The following is a 16,199-nucleotide window of genomic DNA, read 5'->3' on the forward strand; positions in this document are numbered from 1 at the left end:
GAGAATTATGTAAGCTGCCTTGAGTTCCTTGAAAGGAAAAAAAGGCAGGTGATAAATATAATAAATATCTACATATTGCACATGAGAGCTAAGGTTGAAAGAAGTGCCTTTTTTATAGTCATCTAAATTTTATTCCCCCAAGTATTTAAAATTGTGCTGTTTTTAATTACTTTAAAAATATTCTATTCTCTTGCTATGCTTTTAATTAATTGTAAAGCTATCTTGAAATAGAAAAGTGAAAAATGGTACGAAATACTTTAGAGTTCATATCTAGGGGAGATCGTAAGACAAATCATAACTTCGTTTTGCCCTTGCAACAATAGTTAGGTTGATCCCTCGAGCAGAACAGTTCTATGTATACAGAAATAAGCCCCTTTCCCTTTTTTAAAAGTGGGGAATTGAAGCTAACAATAATAACTTGTTAAAGGCCATAGTGAGACTATAATAGAGGTGGAATTTAAATGCAGCTGAACTCACCCTGGCATTACTGATTTAATCAAGATGCTTGTTGCATCATGGGTCCTGGCATCTGTAACCAGTTTTATAATGCTAGTACAGAGATGTATTTTTGGAACTGGCCTCTGAACCACTGAAGTAAAGCACAGAGATGGCTTGCTCTGTAAACATGCCTGCTTACCTAAGCTGCTGGATCAGCCACTGGCCGTATTGGAGCCACTGCTGTATTGGAGCCAAAGACAGTATCCAAACAATTTCAAAATGTGATTCTTTCTATTAGTGCACATCCCTTGCAGGTACAGCAGCAAACCTTTTTGCTGTACAGGATTTCACTTTACAAAACAGCCGGTGTGGGGTGGTGTGGGCAGGGAGTTCTAGTCTCCCCTTGGTTGTGAAGCTCACCGAGTGACTTTGCGCCACTCGGGGACTCTCAGCCTAGCCTACCTCACAGGGTTTTTGTGAGGAGAAAATAGAGAAGGGGAATGCCTTTAATGTTTCTTGCGAGAGGGAAAGAAGGAGGGGGGCATCAAATGTAACGTGCTACTAAAGTGGAAGGGAGAAACCACGCACAGCATAATGAAGTGGATGCTAGTGCAAATAACGGCGGCGGCGACCACAACAACCAGCAGCCGCAGAGAAGGCGTCCTCCATTCACCAGTGGGCAAGCCTGAGCGAGGACAGCTCTCTTGTGTTTTGGGTTGTCATGCACGCCACGCTGCCAGGATGTGGAAAAGGGGCGGGGGCGGGAGGATCACTTGTGGGCGGAGTTGGGGAAAGTTCAGGCATGTGACTCCGAGGCTGCCGCTGCCGCTGCTCACGTTACATCACCGCTGCAACTTCTGCGGAGAACGCTCCGCACCGGGCGTGAATCGTGCAGGGCTGAGCGTGCGGACCGAGCCCTGTCCGGAGGCTGGGGCCTTCCTGGAGGCAGGGAGCGCTCTGGAAGGGGGGGCTCGGCTGCCCGTTTGAGCGAGTCACCTCCCCTTCCGGGGCTGCTGGCGTTTCTCTTGCTGACAGGTAACTTCTTTCTTTCCCCGCGCTCCCTGGGCAGCCCCCCGAGAGCCCCCGAGCTTAAAAGCCTTCGGCCACCGAGCAGTGCCTGCCGTCCCTTCTCCGCGTGCCGCTGCCATGAATTCCCCCTAGCGACGTAGAAGTACCCGCGTCAAACCACCTGCTGGCGCTAAAGCAACATACACGTGTATTTATGCATGTAGATAAGGACAAGGCATCATTCATGCCTTTTCGTGTTCCTGACTGGTCCTATCCTGTCAGCTGAAGTCAGGAGCTGGCGACCTTTGGCGCGGATTCATCGAAGGAACGGAGGCGCCTTGAAGGGGTAAAGTGAGCACGCACATTCTGGCCACGCATATTCAAGGGATGAAGGAAAGATTTGTGTGCAGGAGGGTGATTTCTACAAGTTGCAAAATATGTGTGGAACGGTGGCATTGGTTGTTGTGAGAATAAAACCACAAAATCATTTTAGTGATGTTGGATTAGTTGCACCTGAAGCATCAAACTCAAGGACAGTTACTCTGGAATAAATCCTATTTAACACAGTATTGCTTATGAGAACATATGCGTGTATTCTGGCTGGAATGAGAGACGGGCAAGGGTAAAAATCAGGTACTGGAGAAAACACAGGAGCATCTTTTCTGTGCATCTGTAGGCAGATGTCACTTGCCTTGTGAAGTATGATGTGTTTACAGTAGGGATCTCTATTTATTTATCTTATTTATTTTTCGATTTCTATCCTGCCTTTTTCCTACAGAGGGCTCAAGGCAGCTTACATCTCCTCCTCCATCTTATCCCCACAAGAACAACCCTGTGAGGTAGGTTGGGCTGAGAGTCTGTGACTGGCCCAGAGTCACCCAGTTGGCTCCATGGCTGAGCGGGGACTAGAACCCAAATCGTCTGAGTCCCAGTCCCATGCTCTTAACCACTACACCACACTGGCTCTCCAGTTTTACACCTTGACACTGTTGTTACAAGGGAGCTACTGAAATCTACAAGGGTATGTTTTTATGGACAGCTTCTTGCTTCTGAATGGTTATAGGTGACATGTGAAAATCCTCTACTGGGAGAGAATTTTTTTAAAGGCTCGTGACCTTCTGCTTAGGGCCCACTAGAACCTGGAACCAGTTCTGCAAGGCTGATTGAGCCTTTTTATTGCACCTTTTCCTCCTTTAGCCCAGGATATTTGTGTTCATACCTTTCCACAATCATGCACTCAATGGGTGGCCTTGGTATCTTCCTATCTCACTGGTGTGATGAAGAAAGAGATTGTAGTGCACGTCACTCACTCAGAAATGCTGTAGGAGAAATTAATATTTAAGCCCAGAGACAAGGCTTAATCTGACATGTAGGGTGGTAGTACAGGTTAAAAGGGTAATTAATGTGCAGATGTGTGCTGTTTGCTTGCTACATTTATATTCCACCTCCAAGGAACCTAAAGTGGCTTACACAGTGATATTCCTTTCCATTTTATCTTCAAAACAACCCTGTGAGGTAGACTAGTTTGAGAAGTAGTGACTAAACCAGTGTCATCTAGTGTTTTTCATGGATAAATGCAGCCTTTAACCGAGATCTCCCCCTAGTAAGTCCTAGTCCCTTACTACAACAACATGCTGCATCTTTAGTTCAGATGCTGATGGCAATCTGCATTTTGCCTTTGGGAGATTTATATGGCTTTGTATTTATATTAGACAAATTAATGGAGGATGCATCTATCATCAACTATATTAGCCATGATGGCTAAATATCCTGTTGGTGTGGGTGTGGGGGCAGGGAATGGTGAGGATGGGCTGTTTATAATTCATTTTATTTATTTATTTATTAAAACATTTCTATGCCGCCCCTTGCCGAGGCCTCGGGGCGGCTTACAACATCAAATAAAATACAAAATACATTAAAACAATAACGATTAAAATATATACAGTAAAATAAAATAAGCCACCCTGGCCGAATAAAATTCAATAATATTAACATTTAAAATGCTGCTTAAATAAAAAGGTCTTCGCCTGGCGCCGAAAAACAAATAACGACGGTGCCAAGCGGACCTCTCTGGGGAGCGCATTCCATAACTTAGGCACCACCGCTGAGAAAGCCCTCCTCCGAGTAGCCACCCTCCTAATTTCCTTCACTGAGGGCTCCCGGAGGAGGGCCTCTCCCGCTGATCTCAAGGGGCGGCTGGGCATATATGGACGAAAGTGCTCCTTCAGGTAACCAGGACCCAAGCCGTTTAGGGCTTTATAGGTCATCACCAACACCTTGAATTGGGCCCGGACTTCAATGGGAAGCCAATGAAGCTGCCGGAGAACTGGAGTCATGTGAGCATAATTCATCTATCTGTGCTACTCTGGTTGCCCATCTCTAAAAGGTTGGAGCTGCAAAACCAGTAATACAAGGACAACCAAACTGATCAAATGGTAGGATTAACTTTTCTACCGTATTTTTTGCTTCATAAGACGCATTTCCCCCCCTCAAAAGTAAGGGGAAATGTCTGTGCATCTTATAGAGCGAATGTGTGTGTGCCTGATGCCCGGGACGCTGCCGGCCTGCCTGCAGCACGTGGCCCCACCTGGCTGGCACGCGCTCGGCACGCCGTGCTCCCCCCCCCGGAGCAGGTGAGAGCTGTGCCACTCAGGGGGAGAGGTACGGAGGAGGAGGAGCTGTGGGCTTTAACCCTCCGGCCGAATGGAGAGATGGAGTGCTCACCCCCACCGCCCAGGAAGACCTGCCGCCGCCGCCGCTCTGCCCAGAAGATCACCACCAGCATGCTGCTGGCTTGGCTGCACCACACCTGGCCGGCACACGCTCGGCGTGCCCTGCTCCGCCCCCCTCCTCTGGCGCAGGTGAGAGCTGTTAATCACAGGTCGGTGTGTGTTTTCGAATGGCAACCCGTCTTTTAATGAAGCCCATGGGGAAGTGATGGGGAATGTGCCTGTGATTATCGGGAAGCTTTCCATGGATCCCTCCTCTAAAAACTAGGTGCGTTTTATGGTCAGGTGCATCTTATAGAGCAAAAAATACGGTAAATGGAAAGGCCTAAAGGGTTTAGAGGTCTTGCATTTAATAGGGGGAGATGACTGGGGTGAAAATGATAGATACTTATAGAGTTATAAGTAGTAAAGAGTAGTTTAAGGATTTTTTTCCTCCCTCTCCCATATGCCTAGAATTCAGGCTCACCCAGTGAAACTTACAATGACAGTGACTAGGTCTGCGTGACCCATTCACTGTGGGTTGTCCTATCATGCAAACCCCTGATGGATTTGTTGGGGTGTGTGTTAAGTTTGCATTATAAGCCTGACAAAATGTTCCAAAACCTGAAAAACCATGGATTGTTGTAATGGTCTTATGGCTGCTGCACTCCTTAAGTAGTTCCTTTCTTAGGGTTTGGAATATGTATTGATTGTTTCCAGTTTGTGGGTCATTGTTTTATTTTTCATATTTATTGGCATATTTTTGTTAGGATTTGGACTTATTCATTCTCTGCAACTTGGAATAGTTCTTTTGGTATCTGTTCTATTTTGGGTGTTATATTCTTTCCAGGAATTTTTAGAGCAGCTTTCACTTCACTTTCTAATATTGCAAGCTGTTTCTCATAGGATTCCTCATCAGAGGAGCCTGATATTTTAAAATCTCTTCTGTATAGTTTTTCCTTATATTGTTTCCACATTATTTTTATCCTGGTCAGACAGTATGTTCTCCTGTTGGTCTTTCAGCATTTCTAATCTAGGCTTGAATTTCCCTTTGATTTCTTGTATCTTCCATCTAGGTAATACACTCCCCAGAGAGGTTCGCCTGGTGCCAACATTTTATTCTTTTTGGCATCAGGTGAAAACATTTTTATTTTCCCACTATTTTAATGTTTAGTTTGTTTTAACTGGGGTTTTTATCTTGATTGCTTGATGCAGTGTTGGTTTGCTATTTTATTGTTCCTTTTGTAAGCCGTATAAGTGATGGAAGGGGTATAAAAGTTTTAAATAAATAAGTCTTGCTTGTTTCTCTTCTTTTGTTGTTCTTTTCTATTTCTTTGTACTGGTCATTGTAATAATCATTTTGTCTCTATGTGATAGTTGATGAAAATTTGCTTTCAGGATTCTGGCCCTATTTCTGTCATTCTTTGGTTTTGCTTCTTTCCTGTCCTTAACAATTGCGATAATTCAATAAAATCGCTATGGTGGGGACAAATGATGGTTGATTGTTAGTGTTCTTGCCCAAAGCATCAGGATGGCCATGGATGGAAACAGAATGCTGGACTAGATCCAATAGATATCTTCGGCGAATGGGGCGGCATACAAATGTTTTAATAAATAAATAAATAAATAAATAAAAGAATACAGAGTTAACTAATTATAGGATTATACATGGCTGGAAACAGGCAGATTCTGTTCTCCTTGCTGCCTTTTCCTCTTTCCAGTTCTATCCCAGCCTGTGTCCATCTTTATTTATTTTTATTTGGCGTATTTATTTCCTGCCTTTTTTCCTTCAAGGTAATGTAAGGCAACTAACATAATTTTCCTCCTCTCAATCAACCCTGTGAGGTAGGCAAGGCTAAGAGTCAGTGACTGACCCAACGTCACCCAGTGAACCTTCTTGTCCCAGCAAGGACTAGAACCTGGATCTTTTGGATCTCAGTTCAACACTCTAACCAGTAGACAACACTGACTCTCATATGATTTAGTGTTACCATCTGACCCTTCCCCTCTCAGCCTAAACATTTGGTGTTCTTGCATGCTCTTAACTGCTCTGGTACATCTGTACGTGAGGAATCTTTGTCTTGTGGATGTTTCAGCAACTACATAATGCAATTTTAAAACACTAATGTTCTAATTTGAACATAGGTCAAGTATTTTATTGCTACCTCACAACCCCATAGTACGCATCCTTTCACTTCTCAACTTTCCTGCATTTTTTCTTGGCCTCTTTCCTGTTGCCTCTACGTTTGTGGGTTTAGTCTCATCTTCATACAGTTGTATTAATCACAAGCAATGCAAAAACATATGTCATTTGTCTCCTAGTCCAAGCAATATGGGTGAGTTTGGTCTTATGGAGGAGAACCTGTTGCTGACTCTTAAAGCTGTACCTGCTGGCATTTCATTGGCAGTGCATCCTTCTATGTAAACTCCTGTGTTTAAACCAGTTGAGTAACTTTCGGCAGTCCTATACCTTCCAGTAGCCCTGGCCAAACAGTAGGGCATGGCTGATAATGGGAGCTGCTGGCCAAGGTACTGGTGCTGAGAGGGAGCAACAACTTGACATCCAATTAAAATGTGACAACCCATTCTTGACAGATGGGAATTCTGAAAGAGTTAACCCCCTGGCCTTCAGAGAAGCACCTCTTTCTCTTGCCCAAGTACTCCCCTGTACCTGTGGGTAGGTGTGGTCATGCAGGAAGCACTTCAGACCTGGGAAAAAAGTGCTTGTGAGTTTGCTGGCACTGGATTTGCAGGGCCTGGTTTCCTGGGCTCCCGCCTGCCAATTCCAGACTCAGTAAGCTCCTGCCCACCAACCTCAGGCCTGGTCCAGGTCTCCAACCATCAGCCCCATAGGCTCAGATGCCTTGTCCTCCTCCCCTGGCTCCCAGGCTACAACATTTAACAGCCACTGTAGTTCCATGATAGTAAAAGGCAAAAGCTACTATTTACCTTCCATTTACATGGAGCTTATAAGGAAAGGGCATAGTCTTGAATCCATGAGTGTGGTGTCAGGTTCATGCAAACACAGCACTAGCATGGTGGAGTGGTCAGCATGTTGGAGGATCCAGGTTCTAGTCCTCTTTCAACTATGAAACTCACTGGGTAACTTTGGACCAGTCATGGACCCACGGCCTTTCTTAGCTCACAGGGTTGTTTGGAAGATAAAATAGAGAGAAGAACTGTGTAAGCCACTTTGAGTTCCTTAAAAGAGGAAGAAAAGCAGAATAAAATGTAATATAACAACAACTCTTTTCCAGTCTCTACTATGGAGAGAAAATTCAAGCTCTCTACATTTCTCATAAAGATGTGCACGTTTTTCCTAAGGTCGGATATGTGTGTGTGAGAGAGGCTTGTTTGTGGGCAGAATAGGAAGGAGCAGACTTCTAGAAAGTAGAAGAACAATTTATAGTATTTATGCAGGCTAACATACTATAGCTGTTCATACCTGGGAAGATTGGAAAGGCCCTGTCCAAACAAAATCAGGGAAAGTCTGCATTTGTTCATCCATATAAATGGAGTCCACTGCAGTTGAACCACTCTTAAGTTATATTACTTCATACAGCTGAAGAGGAATGGTTATTCCAAGCAAAGCAACAGCTATTAGGTGTCCTACAGCAAAACCTTCAGGAGCATATTCCTTAGCATTTCTTCTGGAGCAGCTACCTAGCCAATCCCCTAAGATTAAAAACAGGAAACCTCTTGCTTCCTCTTGCTTTCCCATGCTCTTATCTTGCACTCTCTTAATCTTTCCCTGCTGAAGTTGTTTAGGAAGTCCCTCTTTCTCAGCCTTCTATCAGGAATGGGGGGAGGGTAAAGTAAACTGAGCCCTTAAAAAGCCTTGGAGGAGGAGGAGGGGATGCATTTCCATGTTAATCTGTTAGAACAAAAACAGAAGTACTGTGGCCCCTTGGAAACTAACAGTTCTGGTGTCATGCCTTTTCACGGAGTCAGACACAGCTTAGCAAATACAGCAGGTGTTGTCCTGCTAGTTTGGAAATAGCCCCTGGGCTCTTCTTGCATATATTGAAGCATTACAGAGAAATGATAGAGACTGCGCCTCTCCACCCATGGCCTTTCCCCACTCTCTACCTGTGTGTGCGCATGTGTTTGTCTGCCAGCTGATGAAGTTGGCCCATGCCAAAGGTGGGTAAGTTGTGACCCTCCAGGTGCTTTGGCTTATAAGCCCATTGGCTCTAGCCAGTCTTGCCTATGGTGATGGCTGCTGGGAATGTCAGAGATCCCATCTAGACAGACACAGCTGCCCATCCCTGCCCTAGCTCATGGTGGCTGATTGTACCACAAGGTGCAGTCCTATAAACACTTACCCCTGGTAAGCCCTCCATTGAACACAACTGGCAGGAGAGTATGCTGCACGCGTGTTGTTCTTTAAGATGCCACAGGACCCTTTTGTGTGTGTTGAAAAAATGGTGGGGTTTTTTTTAAGCTATGATTCTGTTTAAGGTTGTTGTTTTGGAGTGCTTGTTAGTGAATTATTATTATTCTAATTATTTTACATTTATGCTGCCCTACAGAGGAATCTCTGGGTGGTTTAATTATATGGAAATTGCTGCCATAGCTAGAGTCTTTTGTGAGATACTGACTTCCCTAGACAAACCATGCATTGTAGAAAATTGGTTCCGTTTTCTTGGGAAAGACCATGGCACTATTTTACAGAGGAGTCTGCCTTATTTGGATGCTTTTGGCATTTACTTGTTACTCATTAATTCAGTTTATTTGGAAGGAGAGAACACCATTCATCCCTTATGACTGTTACATCATCTTTAGCTGCGTATGATTTTCAGTTCCTTGATGTGCAGTATCATAGCCCAAGACTAGCTCCAGAGGTAAGGTGCACAGTGCATAAATAGCAAACAAAAATAATAGAACATTTGCATAGAAATTGCAAGTGTTACCTCTTATCAGAGCAATGCAGTTATGTTATTATCTGCATTTAGTTTCATATTTATTAGAATGAACAGAGCCATATGCGAGCAAAGACTAGTGACCACATGTAGAAAACCATGGGAGGGAAACATCATTCTAGGCTGCCTTGGGAGGTTGCTGGCTGAAGTGTGATGAAGTTTTAAGAAACACAAGGCTTCGGAAAGGGAGGACCAGAAGGATATTCTGAGTACTTGGAGCCATCCTAGAGAAATCCAGGGCTCTTGTTACTCACCTGGTGGATATGCTCTGATTGCAGCCATATAACTGGCCAGTTTGCAACCATGTACACTATGCCCAGTGGGCAGGACCCTTTTCTAGCATCCCGTTTGTGGTGATGTCAGATGTTGTGAGACGAGAATACAGCTTGGCAGGGCAAAGTCTGCACAGACATTGTCACTCTTGGTCTCATGCCAGGGGAGAATTGGGTTATATATGTTCTCTGGTATATATGCATCTGCTCGCACTTTCTGGTGATCATTCTTCTTTCCCTATATCTAGAGTGAACTTCGTTCCTTCTATTTTTGTTTGATCTTTTTAAAAGTTTTTTTTTAAACTAATTCTTATCTCAGATGCCTTCTGAACTTCAGCAGCCAAAACATTTCCCTGCCTCTCTTTAATAGTCAATCAGTAGTTTCATGGGGCAGTTCCTTTTCATTAATGTACTTTTAATGTAATGGGCATGAACAACCTGGGCAGGGATCTGATTTCTCCAGGAAAGGTTTGGATCATGGACTTCCCTTTAGCCACAATCCACATTTTGACTGCTATTGCATAAGGTATACTCAAAGTGCAGATGAACTTGCCCAGTCTGCCTGCAGTCTTAAATTGCAACATGTTTTAAAGTTACATTCAGATGACTGTCCAGTTTCTGTTTGAATGTTTCTAGTGTGGGAGAACACTAGGCAACTGGCTCCACTGTCATATTGCTGACAGTTAGGAAATCTTTCCTTATATCTAGCTTCCTGTAACTTGAGCCTGTTATTCCATGTCCTTCACTCTGGGCTGAATGAGAAGAGATCTTGTTCTTCTTTGTGACAGACTTTCAGATACTTGTAGAGTGCTATCACATCCCCCCCTCAGTCTTCTCTTCTCAAGGCTGAACACGCCCTATTCTCTCAGTCGCTCCTCACAGGGCTTTGTTTCCGAACCCTGGATCATTTTTATTGCCCTCCTCTGAACCCTTTCCAATTTTTCTGCATCTTAAATTTTGGTGCCCAAAAATAGACGCTGTATTGTAGATGAGATCTGACTAGTGTAGACTATGGAGCAGGGGTCCTCAAACTTTTTCACCAGGGGGCCAGTTGAAAGGTGCTGGTGGTGGGCGCGGGCCAGAAAGGTGGTGCTGGTGCGGTGCGGAGACCGGGGGGTGGGGTGCAGGATGCGTGTGCGCTGAGGCAGGGCGCGTGGACGTGGTGAGGTGGGGGTGGCCGTGCGGTGCGAGGTAGCGGCAGGAGCGCGAGGCAGCCGCTTGCTCGCTTGGAGATCGGTTTCTCCAAGCGAGTCCAAAACGATCTCCATGTGCCCACCACCGCTGGCCCTGCCCTGCTGCAGTAAGTCCAAAACCTCTGAGGTGGGTCGGATAAATGGGCATGGTGGGCCGGATCCGGCCTGTGGGCCGTAGTTGGAGGTCCCATGCCATAGAGGAACTAGTACTTTTTGTGATTTGGAAGTGATACTTCTATTAATGCATCCCAAAATAGCGTTTGCTCATTTTGTGGCTGGATCCCATCGTTGGCTCATATTTAGCTTGTTGTCCACAATAACTCCAAGGTCTTTCTCTTTTGCAGCACTTTTGAGGCAAGTATTCACCATCCTGTAACAATGTGTTTGGTTTCTCTTTCCTAGGCGAAAGGCTTGGCATTTGTCCCTATTGAATTTAATTCTGTTGTTTTCAACCCAGTACTCAAGTTTATGTAGATCGCCCTAGATCTGTTTTTCTGTCTTCCAGGGTGTAACTGTTTCATCCAGTTTTGTGTCATCTGCAAATCTGATAATCGTTCCTCATCTCCCTTTTATCCTTACAACATCCCTGTAAGGTAGGTTAGGCTGAGAATCTGTGATTGGCCCAAAGTATGTTTTTGCATTCTCTTCAGCAATTATCTTTCCAGTAGGCAAGATACAATGAGGATCAGCAATTGAACACAGAAAGTTGATGAGGTGATTTATAAGTTTCCAAGGGCAAGAGTGTGCAGAAGAAGGCTCTAGTTACCAGACTACTGGCCAGTTTCCTTTAGATACATTGGAGAAGATGGCTTGGCCACGATTGCCACGCACTGAAAACCTCCTTTATAGATTATTGCAATGCCTTTAAAAACATAGCAAAACTGGAGCTGGTCCAGAACAGGGGCAGGACTGGGTGCTATGATCGCCTTACGAGTGTCAACAGCACTAATTTCCTGTCCATTTCTGTGCCCAATTTGCTGGTTTAAACCACTAAACAGATTGGAACCAAGTGAGCTGAATGCCCCCACCAAGTCCAAGTGCCTCAACCAAACTAAATATGGTGGTAACCACCAAAGGATTTGGCTTTTATGATAATGGCGTGCCAGGTAACCTGTGTGAAAGGGTGGTTATACAAAGGTGGTAAATAAATGCATGCAAACAGTTTGATCATTTGCTTCTGAAAAGCTGTTGATTTATATTCTGACTCCCTAACAAATGGAACTGTCATTTGAAGCCTTTGCAGGACAGTATTGGGTGAAACATCCTAAAGGACCCTCAACATTGGGAACTGCACACCTTATGTTTCCTCATCAGTCAGTGATAGAGGCTAACTAGCCATTTATGATTTAACTGTTGATTGTAGAAATTGCTCTAAGTAGTTTTAAGCTTATCTCTAAGCAGTGGCTAAAAGAAATAATTTACTAGCCCTGAGCAAAATTCTGGGGAATCATTTCATTCTATCTCTCATACAAGGTGCTGATGGATGGCTAAAGTTAATGCTAACTTATCCCAGGTAATATGTGATTCCAGCTAAGGTGATTGGAACTGGGGTTTGTCTCAAGCTTTTTCACATGACAACATTACCAGAGGTTTTCCAAGGTTGAATCTTTCCTGGTCCATTAACTGTCTGCATCAATTTACCTCATATGGGAAGAGATAGGGACTGTTCCTAGTCCAGATTACACATGGAACTTTTCCTGATTGAATCCTCTGACAAAATCAAAGCCACAACTGCATTTCCTGCTCTCCGTCTGAAGGTCAGTGCTGCAGTGGAGTCAGACCCTGCAAGAGTGTAGGGTTGTTGCCATTCAGTTTCAGAAACACAGCCCCTCCTTTACTCCCCCAGCAAGTAGCAAAGAGCAAATGGCCTTTGTTGTCCCACTTGTGTGTGGGTGGACGGATGTGAGGCGCTCTCTTTTGTGACTTTGTCTCTTAAAGTTTGGGGTCAGGAGTGTCACTTGTATAATAACTATATGGGAACAGTGGGTGGGGTAGAATCATTTTGAGAAAGGGAAACAATCACAGAAGATTCTGAGCTTCCAGGGTTTCAGCTGTAGTTGCATTTTCTTAGGTTCTTGATTTTAACAGAATATTTAAAAACTGAAAGAGGGCTTCATTGGTCAGCTTTTATTTAAAAAAAAGCAACATCCTCAGTTTATTTAATTGAAATATTATTTTCTGATGCAGCTGATCTGATTGTGATTTAAGCATTATTTGCTCTTGCTTTTAAACATTATTTTTATTCCTTTTTTTTTCTTTTTGTCAGTGTTGCTTCTAAAAATCTCTATGACAAAATGAACCAATATAGGAAGGGTTGAGGAAGGGAGGTTAATACAAGTAGTATTTTTATTTTGTACTGGAATTTTTACAGTTCAGGGGGCAATGTGATTCAATAGTTGCAATGTAATAATTTATAGTATTTATCTTTTATGTTATTTTTGTTTCTCCTTTTAAAAATTCATTTTTGAGGAAGGTGTGGATGTTGCATTGGATACATACTATAAATGAATGAAATTAACATTTTAAAATATTCTTGCTGCATCCTACCTGAGCAGCTATTCAGTTGCTTCACAAGGAAGAGAACGACTTTCCATTGCTTGTCCTCAGGACTTGTTTATTGCTATTCTCCTGTTTGTCACCAAATATGGGGCTTCTGTTTCTCTGTTGCAGGACACAGCCCCAGATACATGTTTCTTCTACAAGTAGAGAGTGGCAGAGCATATTTGACTCTCGATCCTATTACTGTTTTGCTGGTATTATGCTAGCAGTTTGTCACATGATTGTGGTTTCTGCTACATCACAGCATTTTAAAACAGTTTCTGTTTGGCAGCGTGTTAAAAAAGAAGCTGCCACCTTGCTGTTTATTGAAGCTTGGGCTATTGGGCACTATAAATAAAATGAAATAAATGAATAAATAAATAAAATAAAAAGATGATGACTGGTGATGGTTTTCAGCAGAACTTAATCAGACAGCCATGTGTTTAACCAATTGGATAAAATGGCATCTACTATATTTCTTCCTTCAAATCTCATTCATGCCTGTGCACTTCTCCATGGAGTTTTTAAAAAGCATTGGAGTGTCATAGCTCAGTGGCAGAGTACATTATTTTCATGTAAAGCGTTCCAGGTTCATTGTTTCATTGCCTGGCATACATGGGTTGGGAAAGGGTATTGTCCTGGAGAAGAGGTAGGAAACATTTTGTCCCTTGCAGGCCATATGCCATTAGTGGCAATGTGTTGGAGACCGCATCAGCAGTGGGTGAGACAAGCATCCAAGCCAGACACTTTTTCATGAATGTATACATACATGCTTGTTCATCTATTCATCTCCACTTATGCACACATTCTGTGCAGCCATTTATTCTCTCCCCCTAGACATACATGTGCAATTTGCAATATGCAAAAAAGTGTACTGGGGAGTTTAAGAGGAACACAGTGAGGACACTGAGGTTCCCAGCAGAAAATCCTCAGAGGAAGTGGGAAAGCCTTTTAGGAAGTTCATGAAAAAGTTGCTGGGCCATGTAAAAGTGAGATGAATTGTTCAGAGGGAAGAAGAAGCCATATTGGCAGTTGCTATGCAAAGAAAATGAGGAAGGCTGCCTGTGTGATTGCACAGATTTAGTTCAGGGCTGGCCCAAGACATTTTGCTGCCTGAGGCAATGGAGGAGATGACTCTCACCTTTCCCCATGTAGAATCTCACTGGACTGGCTGTTTAATCTCACTTCAACACAGTAAGCAGGAAAGTGCCTCCAGCACACCTGAGGCAGGCAGGACAAGCTGTGTGGCATGTATGGCTGGCTTTGTCCTCCAAGAGCAAAGGCTGGAGGGCTGCCACTTCTGCCTCCCTTGTCTGCTGCATGAGGCAGCGTTGGTTCATTTTGCTTAATTGTAGTGCTGGCCCTGCCCCAGCCTTTCCACCAAGAGAATTTCTTCAGCAACACCAAGAAGACCTATATGAGGAATAGGCAGTTGTGCTTTTAACACTGCAGGCAGAACTTTGTATTGCTACACACCATATGATTTTTGCATGCTTCTTCTCATTCTGGAATCTGTGTATTTCTTTTAAGTGCAGCATATGCATATGCTTCTGAAACAGCTGGCTTTATTTTCCCTTGCCCATTCCTCTGCATGTACCAGGTTGGCATTGCTGCCCATTTGCTGCTGTGCTTGCTTTCCTCTTTTCCCTCCCTTTCTTCTTCTTCACCATAGTGCTCCTCAGCACCAAGTTGCCTTGGTATTCATAGGAGATGAAAAGAGCAGAGAGTATTTATATTCACTCCGCGTGAATAGTGTGTCAGGAGTGCCAGTGTGGCGAAGTGGTTAGAGTGCTGACCTGGGACTTACGTGATTTGGGTTCCATTCCCCACTCAGCCATGACCTTGTATAAGTGAATTATTATGCCTTCTTGTGTATTGTAAGAACTAATAAGATGGATAATCTAAGGACTGACCTATAGACTCTACCCTTGATGAAGACCAGGAATAGGGGATTGAATTGCTGCAACTACTGTGACAGTAATTGTTTACAGTTGTTTTTGCAAGAACAAAATTGAAAATGCTTATGTGCAGTCAGCTACTTCCCACACAGCAAGGGTTTGGTTACAGCCTGTTTTTCTACTATGGTGCCTTTCTGACGTTTTGCACTGCAGTTCCCAGCATTCCTGGCCAATGCCTGGACTGGCTGGTGCTGATAGGAGTTGTAGTCCAAAACATCTGGAAGACAGCAGTTTGTGCAAGGCAGTGCTATGGCAATATACTGGATCATTTTGATGCTGTAACTGACTTGTAGGATGAGTAAGTAGGAAGTGTTACAAGCCTTTTGCAGCTGTGGATTATTCCTCCATAGTAACCACCAACTGAGATAACTAAAGTGGCTGGAAAGTTTCCAGGAATTACTGCCAGGGTCCTAGAAATAGTTTTTGAACCTGCTATTTACATGAGGTAATGGTCATAGGAATTTGGAATTTCTATCTGTGCACACCCCACATTGTTTGCTGGGTACCTTAAAACAAAGGCATCTCAAAATGGAAACCTACAGGGTACTTGAATCTGTACCTGTCTTATGTGAACTGCTGGTTAAATCTCCTCAACCTGGTGATTTTGTGATATTTTGGATTTCAGTTCCCATCAGCCCCAGCCAACATGGACAATGGTCAGGAATGCTGGAATTTGTCATCCAAAGCAGCTGGCAAGCATGAGGCTGGGGAAGACTGCACTAGCTTTCTGGTTTTCAGACTGTCTGCTTTCAGGGAATGTACTCCACCTTGGCATGTGTGCTGCGCTGTCTTTGCGTTTTGCAGAGGCATCTAATCTAGTACGCAGACTTTCCATGGTGCAAAGTTTTGGGCCCCCTTGCTGCTCTACTGGGGTTTGCACCCTAATTTGCATGCTTTCTCTAAGCGGATTCCTTCCAGTGTTTTGGGCTTCAACTCGCAACAGCATCATCTCATGGTCTGGTGGTCAGGAATGTGGGGCATTTTAGTCAAGAACATCTGGAGGGCACAGGGTTGGGGACTGCTGCTGTAGAGCATACTTGGAATTACTTTGATGTGTACATCAGAATGGAAGAATGATTGCAGTGTGCAAATCAGTTTTCAGGGATGCTGGTCTTCCTTTTTTATCTGCTCATGGATGAATGTCTGAATAGGCTTCCAAGGA

The 16,199-nt window shown here is 43.9% G+C and overlaps 1 protein-coding gene across 8 annotated transcripts in view; it reads left to right on the plus strand.

Moving 5' to 3' along the window:
• NR1H3 (nuclear receptor subfamily 1 group H member 3) overlaps positions 1–16,199 on the plus strand; it is a 44,490-nt gene that overhangs the window by 7,624 nt on the left and 20,667 nt on the right. The window contains exon 1 of one of the 8 annotated variants that reach the window (XM_044435753.1): positions 1,342–1,473. The exons of 4 other annotated variants lie outside the window; for them this stretch is intronic. The gene's annotated coding sequence lies outside the window, so the exon portion shown is untranslated. Of the gene's footprint in view, positions 1–1,341; positions 1,474–1,697; positions 1,793–2,262; positions 2,286–11,115; positions 11,135–16,199 lie in introns of those variants that run through there. 3 more of the 8 variants (XM_044435755.1, XM_044435757.1, XM_044435758.1) reach the window with 3 other exon arrangements.

Source organism: Varanus komodoensis, unplaced genomic scaffold (assembly GCF_004798865.1).
Source record: "Varanus komodoensis strain SLA01 unplaced genomic scaffold, ASM479886v1 scaffold3, whole genome shotgun sequence".
In the NCBI taxonomy this organism is placed as follows: domain Eukaryota; kingdom Metazoa; phylum Chordata; class Lepidosauria; order Squamata; family Varanidae; genus Varanus; species Varanus komodoensis.